This window comes from Gekko japonicus, unplaced genomic scaffold, assembly GCF_001447785.1.
Source record: "Gekko japonicus isolate JY-2015 unplaced genomic scaffold, Gekko_japonicus_V1.1 scaffold218, whole genome shotgun sequence".
Classification (NCBI taxonomy): domain Eukaryota; kingdom Metazoa; phylum Chordata; class Lepidosauria; order Squamata; family Gekkonidae; genus Gekko; species Gekko japonicus.
Genome location: NW_015167536.1, coordinates 1,291,667 through 1,305,575, shown reverse-complemented (window position 1 = coordinate 1,305,575; position 13,909 = coordinate 1,291,667).

Below are 13,909 nucleotides of genomic sequence, written 5' to 3'. Positions count from 1 at the left end.
TGTAGTGGGTGTGGCCAAATCTGAAGCCAGCCGGAACTCCGTTCCTGTGCGTTCCTGCCCCAAAATAGCCCTGGATGTTTTTATTTTAAAATATGCAAATTTGCTTTTTATTAACATTAAATGAGACTGCCAAAAATAAAAGGGGTAAAAATAGATATTGATAATGATATTTATCTATCCAATTATATTTATTTGTTTGCTAATGATGCTTATTTGTCTAAGAGACAGAGAAAAAGAGAGTTGGGAAGAAAGAATGAAAGAGGTGGAAAGGGAGAGAGAGAAACAAAGAAAGCAAATAGATGGGAGGAAGGGAGGGAGGGAGGGAGAAAAAGTATGCCTTCCCTTCGCTTCCCCAGCTGCCCTGCCGGGAGCCACATAATATCTGTGAAAGAGCCGCATGTGGCTCCGGAGCTGCAGTTTGGCCACCCTTGCTCTATGACGTCATACACTGCTGAGGTCCCTTCCCAGCCTCCACCCTCAAATCTCCCTAACTTCCTCAGCCCATAGAAGGCAACCGTATACTGGAAGGGGACAAGTGGCTACTGTACTTGTTTAAGGAGAGGGACTTAGGAAGAGCTGGTTATTCCCTCAGCAAAGGCTGTTCAGAAACGCTCATCTTACACCGAGAAGCATCGATCCCAGTGATCTCAAAATGCTTTTCTCTTCACTGGCCGTAGAGAGAAAGCAAGATAAACTTTGCAAGAGCTAAGCTGCTCAATCCGAGCCGATTCCTTATGCTAAAGCTCAACTCTTTTTGTGCTGCATAATTAATACAAGTTACGGGGAAGATAAACCCGGTACATTTATCTAGATTTATAAACACGGTGGGACAAAAGTCTGCTTTTTCACATAGTCCCGTGTGTGAGAGACCTTTTAAAAATCGACTACATCATTATAAAAATTCTTTCCCCCCCCTTCTGGGTCCATTTATATGGTTTATTGTCCTTGTGAGACTTTTCGGGGACATGGCCCTATATGCGCCATTCAGAATCGCTTCTGGCTGTCCTGAGTGGGATATAAATCAGAACAAATAAACCTCTTAATAAAAGATGACAATAAAAGGGCATCTTAAATGTTTTGGCTTTTAATAGTTCTTTAATAATCTGATATGAATGAAGCTGGTTATTGGCCCGAGATGTATTGATTTTGCTTCCAGCATGGACTGGAGGAAGGAGCCTAGGACATACTCTGCGGGCACATGGCACAGTTTTACAGCTGAGGCTAAATTGGCCTGGCCTTCTTGTCAGAGGCTCTGAGCTTCCTGGAAGAAGAGCCAGGGGATAAGCTAAGTGAGAATGTCAACCTGGGCTGCCCTCACACATAGGAATTTCTCCAGTCCAATTTGCCTTCTGGAGCAGGGTTCTTTGGATCAACTACGGTTGCCAAGTCGGGTGTTGCGCCACAGCGAGGGACTCCCGGCTGGCATCTGGAGTGCGCGCGCGCACCGCACGCACATCACCCGGAAGTGATGTGACGACACCGGGCACGCAGAGTTTTCCCTCGGATGACTGTGGCCCCGCCCCCAGTGTGCCCAGCGTGGTCGCGTCACTTCCGGGTGACACGTACGTCGGGGTGGGGCTCCCCCTGGGGCCCGATCCGCTGGCGGCGGGGAACGGGCCTCTGGGGCGGGGTTTTCCCCGCCCCCCGGGAGGACTTGGAAGCCTAGGATCAACCACATGTTATCCTCCACCTGTGCTCTTTCTGTGTGTAGTGGTTGGAACAGGGAAACCCAACATGGAGCCTGTGGGCACCATGGTGCCTGCCAACAGCATTTCTGGCACCCACCAATGTTTTTAGGAAGTGGGTGGGGCCAGGTAGGGCTTTTGCCCAACAAGGCTTCTGATTGGCCACTGGAGATTTGATTGGCTGTGCAGATTTTTTTTTTAAATGTTGCTTTGGCATCCGCTGTCACCACAGCACAAGGAAGTACACTGTGTTACTGAAGTTAAGCTGAGGCAATCATTTTGTGGCTGGCTCTGCCTCCTGAGGCAGCCATTTTGTGGCAGCCATTTTGTTGCTACACCCACCATGCCATGTCAGAATTTCAAATGTGCCCGCAAGCTCAAAAAGGTTGGGTACTCCTGGGGTAGATTATTGGAGGAGAGTCTGGGAAACCCAGGTTCAAATCCCCATGCTGCCATGGGAGCTCACTGGGTGACTTTGGGCCAGTCACACACTTTCAGCCTAAACTACCTCACAGGGTTGTTGTGAAGATAAAATGGAGATTGTGGTAAGACACTTTGGGTCCCCATTGGGGGGAAAAGTGGAGTATAAATGAAGTAAAATTAAATTCTAAAAAATCCACTTGAGCTCTTTCCAAAACATTCTGTAGCATCAGGAAGGTTTGAAATGTATGCTTCTGGAAAAAGCAGAGTCAAAGCAGTTCTTTTCACCATGTAAATGGGAAGGTGGCAAATACCTACTACTGATTTTTGTTAAAAGCTGGCTAAAAGCACTCTGGTGTTGAATAACAGCACCGGGGGTGGGGGTGAAGCAGGCATGAGGGGATACTGTAGTATGAATTGGAATATAAAGATTTTTATATATAGGTTTTTTTCTTCTTGATTGTTCATATTCATATTTCTCTGGTTTTTATAGATTTATTCTTTAAGTAATATTTTATTAGGATGTTAGAAAGGCCTGTTATATAGAAGGCTTTCCTCTTGTAGGTCTGATATTATTAGCAGACAACATAATAGGTACAAAGTTCATGATTCTGTAGTTTTTAGGGCAAACCTTTCAATGTCTGGGTCAGATAAGATTTTGGTCTGATATGAAGAATCCTTGCCCATTATCATTTAGGTTAGGTTAAGTAAACACTTAGTTTGACGTAGATATGTTTATTTATATCTGGCCAATCAGAAGATTATTACTCAAATTACCACTGTCTTTTGTAACCAATTATGCCGTTTGAATATTGTTTTCTTAATGATGTCAGTCCATGCATAAAATAGCATGTATTTCCTGAATATGTTCAGAATATGCTCAAGAAGAAGATGAAGAAGAAAAATAAGAAAGTTGTCAATTTTTGGTTAACTATTGGGTCTAATGGTTTTCCTATTAATTGAGGCATTTTTCCTGAATATGCTGAGAAGAAAGCAGTCAGTTTTGATGGGTCCTTTGGCCTAACTGTTTTCCGTATTTCATTGCAATAAAATACAAGAACTTCCTCCTCATTTGACTTCATTTTTGACATGGAATCCAATATGTACAACAATACCATAGATAATACCCTTGCATAGATGCTCAGTTGTCACTGCACATACCTCTCTATTCACAGCAATGAAGGTACAATCAGGAACTTATCCCTGTGTGGAAGCCACTGTACTAACGCTTACAGTTTCCAAAACTGGCCTTAGTCTGGAGTAACTCTGCATAGGATTGCACTGTTAGCCTATTGAACAAAACTTCCCAGAAAATATGCCGTAACCCCCTTGGTTTTTTGTCCTCCTTGGGATTTTCAGGGCAAGAGATGTTCAGAGGTGGTTTTGCCATTGCCTGCCTCTGCGGCATGACCCTGGTATTTCTTGGTGGCCTCCCATCCACATACTGACCAGGGTTGACCCTGCTTAACTTCCAAGATCTGGGCTATCCAAATCAGGGTGTTGTAACCCTACACCGCAGCAATAAAGCTAAGGCCTCGTTCACACAAGGAAGTAGCTGCGGGAGAGCCACGGGTGGTGGGCGGATTATTCAGGCGCGATCACACCGCCACATCTGGGAAGTGGAGCACCTGCGGCCAACCTGTGGCTTCCCGCGGAAAACCCGGACTAAAAAAACTACCTGCTTTGATGTAGTATCTTCCAGTTAATGCGTGATGTGGGCGGGCGTCTGATCTGAGATGTGCTGGTAGCCCGTCGCATCCAGCAGCCGTCCGCGTTGGGTACATGTGCACAGATGTGGTCCTGCTGTGTTTCTGCTGTGTTGCCTCACTGGTCTGATCGGCTGCTGACAGCCGGAGGACGGAGCCACGGGGGAACATGAGATCACGCTATCGCGCTTCTTTTTTCTCCGCAGCTAAAAGCCTCCGTTCCCCTGCGGATTATCCAGCCCGTGTGACCGGGGCCAAGGTTTATATCCTGTGGATGTCTCATTGAGGAAGTCAGATAAATCAGACCTTTGCCTCATTCCCTGAGAGATCTGCTTTTCATCCTTCTACCTTTTTGAATCTTGTAACGTCAAGCCTGACAAAGAAGAGACCTGGTGGACTTGAAAGCTTGAATGGCATTTTGTGTACATGTGGTCGGCCCAATAAAAGGTATTTCATGGCTTTTGTTCCTGGTTTTGCAGGACAAAACAAGCCATTAAAGTCTTTGTGACTCTTAAAGACTAAGACAGATTGTGGCATAAGCTTTCATGGTTTGAGTCCACTTTTCCCTGCGCATAACTTGCGGCTCCACACAACGAAATTAGTAGGACATCAGGCCCTGACCTGGATAGCCCAGGCAAGCCCGATCTTGTCGGATCTAAGAAGCTAAGCAGGGCTGACCCTGGCAAGTACTGGGAAGGGAGACCTCCAAAGAATACCGGGGCCGGGAGGCAGAGGCAGGCTATCAAGCCACTTCCCTGAACATCCTCCATGCCCCAGTAAGAGTCGCCAGAGTTCGCCATGACTTCCAGGCCTGGGCACACACACACACACTCATGCACACACACAAATGCAGAAATACACAAAAAAATTAGTAGGACATCAGTAAGCATGCATAGGATCCAAAAATACTTGGGGTATTCAAATTATGACATCTGTCTTGTCAAATAAATGAGGAGTAGAAGAAAATGTACCAAAGACCAGACACTAACATTTGCCACTGCACAGTACAGGTTATTCTTTGTCTATTCCCCCTTCCTGAATTGTTGTCAGTACACTAGGGGTGTCAGTGGAGATCAAGATGAGCGTGGAACCAACAGATCTTTCCCATCCGATGCCTGATCTCATTTCCTTTGCCAGGCTGTGCTTCGGGCGTTTTCCTTAAGAACCACATTTCTAGAACCACAGAGTCCTTCTATACCCCTGGTGCTTTCCATGTGGTGTGAGCAGCCGGTGATTAAGCAAGCCACTGACTGGATAATAGCAGCACAAGTGTGGTGGCTGCTGTCGCTGGGACTCTGCGTGTTATTGTAGAATCGCTGTGGCGGGTAATGACTCTCCACTGCAGTGAACACGCTAATTATCTGGAGACAGCCTGCTCCTCAGCCCTCACTGGAAGCGCAGAGTGGATGCCAAAGTTGGTCAGCTGGTGGCCGGCTCTCCTAGTTTCGTTTAGGAAGGGATACCATTAAAAATGCAAGATTACTTCCTGCGCTTTCCCTGTTCACTATGCACATTCAAATAATAAAGTTTTAAATTTGTTGTTGTTGTGGAAAATAGAAAGGAAAAACCTGTGGTAAAAAAGGTGACCAATAATATTATTTTGAAGAAGGCATCTATTCATAGTAGGATTTCCAGGCCATTCCAGATAACTGGTGGGAGCTTGAGGGGTGGGGAGTGAGGGCATGCTTGCACGATGATGTCACTTCGAGGAAAAACCAGAAGTTGCATCACATTAGTCTAGGAATCCCCGGAAAGTTTATGGTAAAACCATAGAGTTTCTGCTGATTCCTAGAGCAATGTGACATCACTTCCAGGTTTTCCCATCAGTTTGGTGTAGTGGTTAGGAGTGCAGAATCTAATCCGGGAGAACCGGGTTTGATTCCCCAGTTCTCCACATGCAGCTGCTGGTGTGATCTTGGGTCAGTCACAAGTTTTCTCAAAGCTGTTCTCTCAAGGACAGTTCTCAAGAGAGCTCTCTCAGCCCCACCTATCTCACAAAGTGCCCGTTGTGGGGAGGGGAGGGGAAAGGAGATTGTAAACTGCTCTGAGACTTCTTTGGGTAGTGAAGGGTAGGGTATAAATCCAATCTGTTCTTCTATGTGCAATCCTGGTATTTCAATTTTTATTTCTCCTGCTGCTGCGCAGTGTCAGTGAGTAACAAGGGTTGCCGCCAATGGGCGATCTGTCATAGCAGGAGGCTGGAGAACCCTAATTCGCAAACTGAGGAAAATCTGGAGTTCATCAGAATGTTATATACCTTCCTATAATTCAAATTAAAAACAGCAGCTTTGTCTATTTATTAATTTAATTTCTAAATAAAACTCTTAGTTGTCTTTCCTGACAATAACCTAAAGATTTGTGAAAAGTTTTAAAAAACCCTACACAAGTCTATACAACCCCCCCCCTGCAATAAATCACACTGATAGCAGCAGGGCACCCAGAATTAGACAGCAGAACAATAAAACACTGGCATAAGTAATTCACTGTATTCACACTTTAAAGACAAGTAGATATCCAAGAGGTATTCTTACAAGCACACTGCCTTGAGTGAATTAGTAGAAGTGTAGTTTATAAGTGAAAACAATTGGGATAACTCAGGATTATTCTGAATATAGGCCATTTCCTCTGCTCGATACCTTTCCAGGCTATGGCCTTTTAAGGTTGCTATCTTCACCAAGCAAGATCCAAGAGCATGAGGTACTGTTGCCAACTTTTGGTTGGGAAATTCCTGGAGATTTGGGAGTCAAGAGGTAGGGTTGCCAACTTTTGGTTGGGAAATTCCTGGAGATTTGGGAGTGGAGCATGGGGGGGGGGAAGCTCTGCCATAGACTCCCCCCTCCAAAGCTGCTATTTTCTCCAGGAGAACTGATCTTTGTATACTGAATTTTAGTTGTAACTGATCAGATCTCAAGGCCCAACCTGGAGGTTGGCAACCTTAACTGGGGATCACTGGACTTGCTGGTGGAGCTGGGGTTTTCAACACTGCCTCCACATATTTGCGATATCTGGAGGGGGCCATGCCTGAGGAGGGTGAACTTGTGGGATGATGTGATGTCACTTCTGGGTGACATTCTAGGCTGCCTAGAGAATTGTGGTGAGAAGAGGATCTATTCTACACTGAAGCTGTGTGTGAGATTTCCCCAAAACCACTTTCCTGGGGGCTCCTTCTTTGGGGGGGCCATAACTAGGATTTCCTAAGTCTAATCCTCGCAAGACTTGGTGGGCAGGTAGAGGAGAGTCATCTGAAGATTCCCTATAATTTTGGAGTCTCTAGCACACTGGGGGGGGGGCATTCCACTCCATCATGAACTTCATGAACCAGTTCAGTTCGTATAAGGCCATTTTAGTTCAGTTCGTGGTTCAGTTAATGGGTTCACCATGAACCACGAACTGTCATGAACTGCATTTTCCCGGTTCATGCCCATCCCTACTGGCCACTCAGTCACAAGCTTAGATGCTAACCCAGCACATTCACAGAAGGGGCTGAAACCTGATTCACTCATACATAGGGCTGCCAGCCTCCATTTATTTTTTTATTTATTTAATTTTACTTATACCCCGCCATCCCCGCAAGCGAGCAGCTTACATGTAGTGCCTGGAGATCTCCTGCTATTACAACTGATCTCCAGATGACAGAGTTCAGTTCACCTGGAGAAAATGGCCACTTTGGAAGGTGAACTCTATGGCATCATGCCCCATTGAAGTCCCTCCCCTCCTCAACCCCACCCTCCTCAGGCTCCGCCCCCCAAATCTCCAGGTATTTTATAACCTGGAGCTGGCAACCCTACAAGGAACTCTGGATAGCTCAGGCTAGCCTGATCTTGTCCATTCTCAGAAGCTAAGCAGGGTTGGACTTGTCACTATTTGGGTGGGAGACCATCAAGTAATACCAGGGTTGCTACGCAGAGGCAGGCCATGGCAATCCACCTGTGAAGGTCACTTGCCTTGAAAACCATATGGGTTCACCATCAAAAAAAGGAACTGTGGATTACATTTTTTAAGGGAACCATCGTACACTCTCCTTCACCACAGTTATTCTGTGGCCAGAATGGCCAAGCGGGCTATGTGACATGTGGCGCAGGCAGTAGGTGCTTGTTGCACTGTTGGAGAAGAGCAGGAAGTCTCACGGCCTTAGCGATGGTACAAAGGTACACTCCTGCCTGACTGTTCTGCCCTGTGCTACGGCCTGCTCAGTAAGCTGTACCTAAGATGAAGCATATGTATATCTTGTTCGTGCACAATAGAGTGTTAATTTCTGATCATTTGGACTGGAACTCTGGCACACCTTCCCAAAAGGTCAACCATTTCTTCTTCAGGAAGGGCGGTGATGGAAGGGAACCGGTGAAGCTCACTCTCGGCCAAAACACATGCATGTGTCCATTTTTCATTCTTGTCCACACTCAGCCCTGGTGGCATGCCAAGGACTCCATTCCCAGAAACCATAGGTAGCTGCCTGCAACACTCCCTTTAGCAAAGTTTGGTCAATCTCAGTTTCTCCTTTTTCTCAATACATCTATTTCAAGTATAAGCTTTTTTTTTTTTTTTTTTTTTTAAACCACATTAAGATTCTGGCATTTGCTGAAGTAATATTCAGGAAGACCTGCTCTGTCTGTCAGAGAAAGCCAAGGGGCAACACACCAGCTCTTGGCAGCTTAGATTCGGGGCAGCTGAGAGAGGAAGAATCTTGCCCTAAGAGCAATAAATCTGAGACAAGGTTGCTGGCCTTGCCCAGCTGGCAGCGCTTTGCCATCTGGAGGAATGAAATCTTGGTGCTTTTTGGGGGGTTAATGGTTTTCTGATCCTGGCAAGGAGACTACCAGCCTTGGAAAGGACCATTCCATCTGTCACAGGGAGTCAAGGGGCAAAGGACTGAATCTTGGCAGCTTAGATCAGGGAGGTCTTGCTTCAGCATAAGCCATGGAAGAAAGGTTCTCAGCCTTGCCCATCTGGCACCTCTTTGCCAGCTGGAGCAATTAAATGTGTGCCGTGGAGACCAGAGAGCAAGGCTCCGAGCTGAGCCCAAGTCTTCAACCTCCAATTGTTTTCCTGGAACTGGCTCTATCAATCTACAACCGTGCAAAGTTCTTCCATCAATCTTCTACCACACCAGAGAGAACCAGAAGTTTGCTGGTGAGAGTGTTCTTATCAGAGAAACAACGATAAACTAAGGGGACCTTCCTATTCCACCCTGCTTTGCTCAACACGCTGTAGCACACCTCCCCTGCCCCCAGTTTAAACAGCACAGTTTAGGACACAAAGTGGAGGCAGGGTTGCCAGACTCCAGGTGGTGGCTGGAGATCTCGTACTATTATAACTGAGGTGAGATCACCTGGAGAAAATGGCTGCTTTGGAAGGTGGACTCTAGAGAGCCAGTGTGGTATACTGGTTAAGAGCAGCAGACTCTAATATGGAGAACTGGGTTTGATTCCCCACTCCTCCACCTGAAGCCTGCTAGGTGACCTTGAACCATTCACAGTTCTCTCAGAACTGTCTCAGCCACACCTATCTTACAAGGTGACTGTTGTGGGGAGAGGAAAGGAAGCTGCTTTGAGACAGGGAAGAGAAAAGTGGGGTATAAAACCCAACTCTTATTCTCCTCCTCCTCCGGCACTATACCCCATTGAAGTCCCTCCCCTCCCCAAATCCCACCTTTCTCAGGCTCCATCCCCCAAATCTCCAGGTATTTCCCAACCCAGAGCTGGCAACCCTAAGTAAAGGTCAAACACAGTTCAGAAAAAGATCCCTGCAGAACAAACCATTTCGGATAACTCAAGCAAATGAACCAAGCTATAGACAGTAGAAGACTACACGTTCTATAGAGTTGCAAGTGTCCAGGTGGGGGACAGGAGAACTTCTGGAATTACAGTTCATCTCCAGACTATAGAGATCATTTCCCCAAGAGAAAAATGGCTGCCTTGGAGTGCAAACTGTATTGCATTATACCCTGCTGAGATCCCTCCCCTCCCCAAACCTTGCTCTCCCCTGGCTCCACTTCCACATCTCCAGGAATTTTCCAACCCAGAGTTGGCAACCCCAAAATGCTAGAATGCTAGAATCAGAATATAACTATGCTATAAAGGAAAGCAACAACAGAGCAGGTTGCACTGGGAAGAACAAAACCAGGCTTACACTAGGGAAGTCATGAGTTTCGTGGTGACCATTTTGATGGTTGGATATTTCAGTGGCCGAACATACCATGCTTGAAGTCCTTGATCAATCATGAGCCAAACCTTAATCTGGTCTTCTGTCTGCCAGTCAAACAGCTTTGCAGGTGCACTGTAGCTGTGGCAGTGGAATTTCATTTCATTTTATTTTTTTGCTTCCCAGGGTTTTTAGAATCTGTGTATGAGTTGCAAGATTCCTTGAAAGATGATTCTTTCATGAAATAATTCTACCCAGGGCCACACATGTTCTGGTTGGGTAATTAAATGATGTGAGGAAACTATGCCTCCCCTAAGACTGTGTGAGAATGCACCTGCACAAAATGACATTGATAACATGGAATTGAAAGAACACTAAGCTTTAAGATTTTTTTAAAATGCAATGTTATTCCATCATCACTGCCTGACAGAATGATTTGTTCACTGTTGATTTATGCAACTGGCTGTCAAAGAGAGACCAGTGGTCTTGGAGGTGGGGAGTTGCACTCTCATTGGACTGCATGAAAATTCACATGCATGAATCACAGCTGATTGCAGTGTACTGTAGTGATGAAACATAACCTGATGAGCAGGGTCAAACTTGTTTGCGAACAGCCAAATTGTTTAATGAAAAATTGGCAACCTATTCACGACTGGCGAACAGATTGTGAGCTGAACAGTGAACCACCCTTGTTTTAACAGCAAAGACAGGAGAAAATGATGTACAAAGTGCTATAATAGATAGTAAGTTAGACTAGGATCTGGGAGACTTGAGTTTTAACACTTCCAACCTTATGTGAACCTTGCTGGACCACCACTATTGTAGAAGCCTAATAGGCAGAAAAAGAACCTGTCAGTGGAGTGAATGGAGAACTAGTTGAAGCAGAATTGTTGAAACTTCATTTCATTTCACAGCTAGAGAGTACCAGCTATCTGAAGAAGAAAAACGTGAACACGGCCGTGGAGCCAGCCGTGTATAGCTGCGCTCATACAAGACGTAGAACCTTTGCTCTCCTGAAGTTTGTCTTTATACAAAGGATTTGTGGACTTTACTTGAGTTTTCCCTTTGTAGCAAGTACTTTTTGATCCTAGCTCTTTAAGAATATATAAGAGTTCGTTGAACTTTAACAAAGATTTAGAACTGTTTGAATTGTTTTGCACAATATAATCTTTCTGCTTTTCTTCGTAATTCATTCACGGAGTGTCTTTATATTGATACAATCTCCTCCCGTGAGCTCTCATTTTGATATACAACCTTCAGATGGTGGCTGAAAATACCCTGGGATCAGAACTGATCTCCAGGTGATAAGAGATTAGTTCACCAGGAGAAAATGGCCACTAGGGAAGGTTGACTCTATGGCATTATGCCCTATTGAAGTTCCTCCCCATACCCAAGCCTCTTCCTCCTTAGGCTCCACCCTCCTATCTCCAGGTATTTCACAATTTAGAGCTGGCAACCCAAGTTGGACTAGAATCTGGAAGATTCAGGTTCAGATCTCCAATCTGCCATGAAGCTTACTTGGCAATTTCAGGACAATCATCCATTGTCAGACTAAGTTTCATCACAGGGCTGTTATAAGGGTAAAGTGAGGAAGGGAGTATCATGTATGTTGTTCTGATCTCCTTGAAAAAAAGTGAAGGATAAAAAATGTGAGCAATAAATAAATGATGGACAGTTTAAGACTCTCACTATAAAGGTTCAGTGGGACCTGAAAGACTAACAAAATTTATTCCAACCTAATCTTTCGTGAATCAGAACTCACTTCATTGGATGTACAAACTGTCATCCAGTAGGCAGATAGATTTATACTAAAATGCTGAAAATAGCAGAAAGGACTGGGTAGGGGTGGGGGAGAGATGGTGCACTATTTCTCTAGTGAAAAGATCTGGCAGAAGGTGATATGAAAGGCCTCTGTCTGAGAGCTTGGAAAACTACTGCCAATCTGAGTAGACAATACTGACTTTGATGGACCAAGGGTCTGATTCAGTATAAGGCTCAAATCAAATCAAATTTATTAAGAACAGTCATAAGACCAGCAAAATAAACCAAAATAGTACAACACCGAGTCTACACCATAGAATCCTTGCAGCCTTAAATACTAAAATACAAAACCGGTAAATTCCGTCATTAATGGCTCTAGTTATAGTACATTCTACGCTTTTTAATTACCAAATAACAATATTTAGCAACATTGCGTGAGACAGAATCATAAGTATCGACCAATAAGAACTTTCAGTATAAGGCAGGTTCATATGTTCATATCTGTGGGTTTTGTCACTCAGAAACCAAACCTGGGGCAAAGCTCCTATAAGTATGCACTAGGGATGCTGGTTGGGGTGATGTCACCTATCATTCAGTGTGAGCCAGTGAGATATTCTGACTAGGGTGCTGGTAGTGTCTGGGGAGACCTGAGTTCAAATGTCCACTCTGTCACTGAAGCTTGCTGGGTGAACTCAGGACAGCATAGCCTTTCCCAATTTGTCTGTGGTTAGGAAAAAAATAGAAAAATAATAAAGTTCTAGGAAGAAGAAGAAACGAGATTGGATTTATACCCCGCCTTTCATTCGTAGTCTGAGCGCCTTACAATCTCCTTTCCCTTCCCCTCCCCACAGCAGACACCCTTTGAGGTAGGTGGGGCTGAGAGAGCTCTTCTGAGAACTGCTCTTGAGAGAATAGCTCTGAGGGAACTTATGACTGACCCAAGGTCACAACAGCCGTTGCCTGTGGAGGAATGGGGAATCAAACCCGGTTCTCCCGGATTAGAGTCTGCACTCCTAACCACTACACCAAACTGACGGGAAAATCTGGAAGTGATGTCACGTTGATTAGAGTCCACGCTGTTAACCCAAAACTGGCTCCCCAGAATGTGGGGTAATTTTGCATGCGAAAGGTTCTGCCTTCAGTCTCTGGCACCTCAAGTTAGGTGGTGTTGAGAAAAACCCTTCCCCACGTGAGACTCTGAAGAGCTGCTGCCCTTTATAGATAATCCGGAGCTAGATAGGCCAATGGCCCAACTTATTATAAGACAACTTCAGCTTTAGGACGACTACTCCATTTCCCCAAAGGATGGTATTATGAACTTTATGAAGTAGAATCATTTTCTTTTTGAATTCAAGCAGCCCTTCTTAGCAGTCAAAACTTGTAGCACAGCCATTATTTATTTAAATTGTACATATGCTTCTGTTGATTGTTCCATTGAAACAGCTGCATCCGTCGCTTAGACTCTCTGGCGTATGCTGATGTTGTGAAAGCGACATTACCGGGTGACCTTGCCGTGTCTTCTTCCCGCTTCTCCTGCCATGACGTTTATTAAAAAGAACATAATTGCACTTCAGCCATTCACTGTCAAACATCAAGGCTTGTGGCTTTGCAGACAGCACCGGTTAAACTTGCAAGCCCTCGAGCCTCAAGGGACATTTCATTTCCTTGTTACCCCTGGCTTTCCTAGCCTGGGCAGAAAGCAGAGCTCACCTTCATGAATGTCATCTTCAGGGCCAAACTGGACAAGACACCAGAAGAATGGTTGCGCTTACTTGGTGGAGGCAGCATGACGGAGTGGTTAGAGTACAGGATCTGAGGGATCTGGCTGGGCTGACTCCGCACGAGGGAGTTTTCCCATGATGGCCACGTAGCTGGTGTGATTGTTGCTCAGTTCACACTCGCAACAGAGATTCCACCCAACACGGGGTAATCTGTTTTGTTAGCAGTGTGAACTGCAGCTTCCCTTTCACACACAACCCCCCTCCCCGCTGTTGTCATGACACTGTCATGATTCTCTGGCCACCTTTAAAAATGTTTTTGGTGCATGGTCAAGAATAGCACAATACTACACTTAGAGTGTGGTCACATGCGCCAGAAAAAATGGGGGGGGGGGAATGCAGCTATTTTCTCTGTTGCAGACCCGCAGTTGCACGATCACACCTCCCTTTGAAGCTGTGGGCTTCACTGAAGCCCATC